This window comes from Populus nigra, chromosome 2, assembly GCF_951802175.1.
Source record: "Populus nigra chromosome 2, ddPopNigr1.1, whole genome shotgun sequence".
Classification (NCBI taxonomy): domain Eukaryota; kingdom Viridiplantae; phylum Streptophyta; class Magnoliopsida; order Malpighiales; family Salicaceae; genus Populus; species Populus nigra.
In genome coordinates this window covers 10130187-10135186 of record NC_084853.1, presented here as the reverse complement: position 1 = coordinate 10135186, position 5000 = coordinate 10130187, and positions in this window count along the sequence as shown.

The following is a 5000-nucleotide window of genomic DNA, read 5'->3' as shown; positions in this document are numbered from 1 at the left end:
GCCAGGCAGGAAAATTTGTCGGGGGGACACGCTGACGAAACAGCGCTGGTTCAGGCACGGCGGGCAGTGTTGGAATCGGCAGCGCCGACGAAATCGGCAAAGTCGGCAGAATCGGCAGCGCAGATTTTTCGACGAACACGGGCTGGACGGTGGACTGTCCAGGCCAGGCAGGAAAATTCGTCGAGGGGACACGCTGACGAAACAGCGCTGGTTCAGACACGGTGGGCGCAGTGTTGGAATCGGCAGCGCCGAGAAAATCGGCAAAGTCGGCAGAATCGGCAGCAGGTGCTGGCGATGAGTCAGGACGGACTGGATAGTCCAAGGCTCGATGAGAAAGACCGCTGGTTTAGACACTGGGGCAGTGGCAGCCCGCGGGGCAGTGTCGGCAGATTCGGCAGCAGTGTCTGCCGATTCGGCAGCGTTGGCTTGTTGGCGCGGGGGGCCGATGCGAGTGGGGACTTGGGCAGCGGGCAGTGAAAGCAAGAGTTTCCCCGATGCTGCCGGGAAAAACGCTCCCCGGGATGGCCGGGTGAGATGACCCGGCGGCCCGCGACGGGTCATTCAATTCCATGCCCCGTCAACATAACTCCCGATGTACTGTTTGCTTTTTCGGAAGAAGAGATCCATCCCCCCATCCTCGGCCAGCCAAAAACGCTCCAATTAATGGCCGGGTGAGATGACCCGGCGGCCCGCGACGCGTCATTCAAATCACTGCCCTATCGGCTACAACTGCTGATGGGTGGGATTAGAGGCCTGCCATGGTGGTGAGGGGCGGCGAGGACCGTGAAAGCTAGAGTTTTTCAGAGGCTGCCGGGAAAAAGGCCCCTCGGGTGGCGGGGTGCGAGGACCAGGCGCGTCATTCAATTCTCTTCCCTATCAACTTGGCTCCCGTTGGCGGGATTGGAGGCCTACTGTTTGTTACAGGGCTAAAATCGTCAGGGGAAGAGCTGACGAAACAATGCTGGTTTGGATGCAGGGGGTAGTGTTGGAATCGGCAGCGCGGACAAAATCGGCAAAGTCGACAAAAAAGACTGTTGGTCTGGACATCGGGGCAGCGGCAGCCATGCCGACAGGGGGGGAAATCGGCAGCGCAGATTTGTGCAGCTGCAGGTTCGTCGGGGAAATCGGCAGCGCAGATTTTTCGATGAACATGGGCTGGAAGATGGACTGTCCAGGCCAGGCAGGGAAATTCGTCAAGGGGACACGCTGACGAAACAGCGCTGGTTGAGACACGGTGGGCGCAGTGTTGGAATCGGCAGCGCCGACGAAATCGGCAAAGTCGGCAGAATCGGCAGCGGGTGCTGGCGATGAGTCTGGACGATTTATAGTCCAGGGCTTGATGGAAAAGACTGTTGGTCCAGACAATGGGGCAGTGGCAGCGCGGATTTGTGCAGCTGCAGGTTCGTCGGGGAAAATCGGCAGCGCAGATTTTTCGACGAACAGGGGCTGGGCGCTGGACTGGCCGGGCCAGGCAGGAAAATTCGTCAGGGGGCCACGCTGACGAAAACAGGGGCTGCGGAGTGGAAAATCGGCAGCGCAGATTTTTCGACGAACAGGGGCTGGACCGGCCGGGCCAGGCAGGAAAATTCGTCAGGGGGGCACGCTGACGAAAAGAGGGGCTGCCGCGTGGAAAATCGGCAGCGCAGATTTTTCGACGAACAGGGGCTGGACTGGCCGGGCCAGGCAGGAAAATTCGTCAGGGGGGCACGCTGACGAAAAGAGGGGCTGCCGCGTGGAAAATCGGCAGCGCAGATTTTTCGACGAACAGGGGCTGGACGCTGGACTGGGCCAGGCAGGAAAATTCGTCAGGGGGCACGCTGACGAAAAGAGGGGCTGCCGCGTGGAAAATCGGCAGCGCAGATTTTTCGACGAACATTCGTCAGGGGGGCACGCTGACGAAAAGAGGGGCTGCCGCGTGGAAAATCGGCAGCGCAGATTTTTCGACGAACATTCGTCAGGGGGGCACGCTGAAGGAAAAGAGGGGCTGCCGCGTGGAAAATCGGCAGCGCAGATTTTTCGACGAACATTCGTCAGGGGGGCACGCTGAGGAAAACAGGGGCTGCCGCGTGGAAAATCGGCAGCGCAGATTTTTCGACGAACAGGGGCTGGATGCTGGACCGGCCGGGCCAGGCAGGAAAATTCGTCAGGGGGGCACGCTGACGAAAAGAGGGGCTGCCGCGTGGAAAATCGGCAGCGCAGATTTTTCGACGAACAGGGGCTGGATGCTGGACCGGCCGGGCCAGGCAGGAAAATTCGTCAGGGGGGCACGCTGACGAAAAGAGGGGCTGCCGCGTGGAAAATCGGCAGCGCAGATTTTTCGACGAACAGGGGCTGGACGCTGGACTGGGCCAGGCAGGAAAATTCGTCAGGGGGCACGCTGACGAAAAGAGGGGCTGCCGCGTGGAAAATCGGCAGCGCAGATTTTTCGACGAACATTCGTCAGGGGGGCACGCTGACGAAAAGAGGGGCTGCCGCGTGGAAAATCGGCAGCGCAGATTTTTCGACGAACATTCGTCAGGGGGGCACGCTGAGGAAAACAGGGGCTGCCGCGTGGAAAATCGGCAGCGCAGATTTTTCGACGAACAGGGGCTGGATGCTGGACCGGCCGGGCCAGGCAGGAAAATTCGTCAGGGGGGCACGCTGACGAAAAGAGGGGCTGCCGCGTGGAAAATCGGCAGCGCAGATTTTTCGACGAACAGGGGCTGGACGCTGGACTGGGCCAGGCAGGAAAATTCGTCAGGGGGGCACGCTGACGAAAACAGGGGCTGCCGCGTGGAATGGCAGCCTACACGCAGATGCGAATTCGGCAGCGCACGATGGCTTGAGCAGGTCATGGGTTCGACTTGGCGCGATCTGAAACCTGGACGAGGGACTGTCGACGCTGGACGAGCCAGCGCGGTGGCCTGTCGTGCCCCGTTCAGGGGGGGCCTGCCGCGGAGACAGCCCTCGCGGGCTCGACAGCGCAGGCCAGCGTCCCCGACGTCGCTGGCCGCGGCAGGCGAGCTGCCGGGGTTCCCGCATTCCTACAAGAAAACGTCGTGCTTTCCACATGAAACCAATCCAGTAAAATCAGCCATATTTTTATGAGGCTGCCCACTGAATTTGGGGTCATTCCGGGCCGGTTCCTAGTTTTGCGGATTTACTCGATTTCTAATGGTAGGAAAATTAAAACAAATACTTCCCGACCTCGAAAAATTCTGGGAAAATTAATGAAGGTGGATTGGATTTTTGCCAACCTCTGTGCAAAATTTCAGCTCAAAATACCAAGAAATGAATTTTTTAGAGGGGGGGTGACAGCTGGGACCTAGTAGTGTCTCCCCCTGCCAGAGCTGCAATGACACTTATTGCTCTTTAGGGAGCCACCAGGCCGGCGCCCCTCAAAGACCACACGCGCGCGCGCGCCCGCCCGCGCTGGGCGCTGGGGCGCTGGGGCCTGAGGGCCTGGGGCCCTTGGGGGCCCTTGGGCGCTTGGGCGCGCGCGCGCGGCCCCCGCAGCCATGCCGCGCTGCGCGACGCGCGGACAGCCCCTGCTGGCTTGCTCTCTCGCCCGCGGGGGGGCTGCCTTCGGGCCCTGGCCCCCCGCGTTCTGGCCTGCCCCCTGCGTGGGAGAGGCTAGGCGCTGCAGGGGCCAGCCCGACGTCGCTGGCCGCGGCAGGCGACAGCCCGACATCGCTGGCCGCGGCAGGGGCCAGCCCGACGTCGCTGGCCGCGGCAGGCGACAGCCCCTGCTGGCTTGCTCTCTCGCCCGCGGGGGGGCTGCCTTCGGGCCCTGGCCCCCCGCGTTCTGGCCTGCCCCCCGCGTGGGAGAGGCTAGGCGCTGCAGGGGCCAGCCCGACGTCGCTGGCCGCGGCAGGCGACAGCCCCTGCTGGCTTGCTCTCTCGCCCGCGGGGGGGCTGCCTTCGGGCCCTGGCCCCCCGCGCTCTGGCCTGCCCCCCGCGTGGGAGAGGCTAGGCGCTGCAGGGGCCAGCCCGACGTCGCTGGCCGCGGCAGGCGAGCCGCCGGGGTTCCCGCATTCCTACAACAAAACGTCGTGCTTTCCACATGAAATCAATCCAGTAAAATCAGCCATATTTTTATGAGGCTGCCCACTGAATTTGGGGTCATTCCGAGCCGGTTCCTATTTTTTCCGATTTCCTCGATTTTTAATGGTAGGAAAATAAAAAAAAATACTTCCCGACCTCGAAAAATTCTGGAAAAATTAATAAAGTTGGATTGGATTTTTGCCAACCTCTGTGCAAAATTTCAGCTCAAAATACCAAGAAATGAATTTTTTAGAGGGGGGGTGACAGCTGGGACCTAGTAGTGTCTCCCCCTGCCAGAGCTTCAATGACACTTATTGCTCTTTAGGGGGGTGCCCCCTGACTGGCCATGGGGCGCGCTGGCCTGGCGCCCATAGGCCTGCCGCGGGGGATATGTGGGCTGTTGCTAAACTCGGACTAAGGTGGGGGGCCTCATGGCCCGAAGTATTGCCGGCATCGATGACCCGTTTTCCGGCCGGCGACGACCCGATTCCGGCCACCGTCTTCGGGACCCGCTCCAAGCCGTCGGGCGCGTTGGGGCTGCTTATCCGCGGCGTGGGCGTGGCATTCATTTGCCGTGCTTGTGCCAAGGTGCTGGCAGCTGCTGCGCGGCTGTCTGCTTGCCGCGACGTCACGGCGGCGGTGGCCGCTGCCCCTGCTCGCAAGTCGGAGGCCTGGCCGACGTGGCTGGTGCGGACCGCCGAGCTTGGGGATTGCGAGGAGAGCTCTACGCTGGCGTGGGCGTGGCATTAAATTGCCGTGCGCGCGCCCATGCGTTGGCTCTCCTCGCAATCCCCGACCTCGTGGCGTGACGTGCCCGCTGCCGAGGCCTGGCCTCCGTCTTGCGAGCCGGGGCTGACAGCCCCCCGCATGATTGTCCCTGTCGTTCCCCCCCGCGGCCTGTCCCTTGTCCCTTCGAGATCCTTCGCCTCCGGCTGCGGTGGCAGCTGCCCGTGCTCGCAAGATGGAGGCCTGGCCGA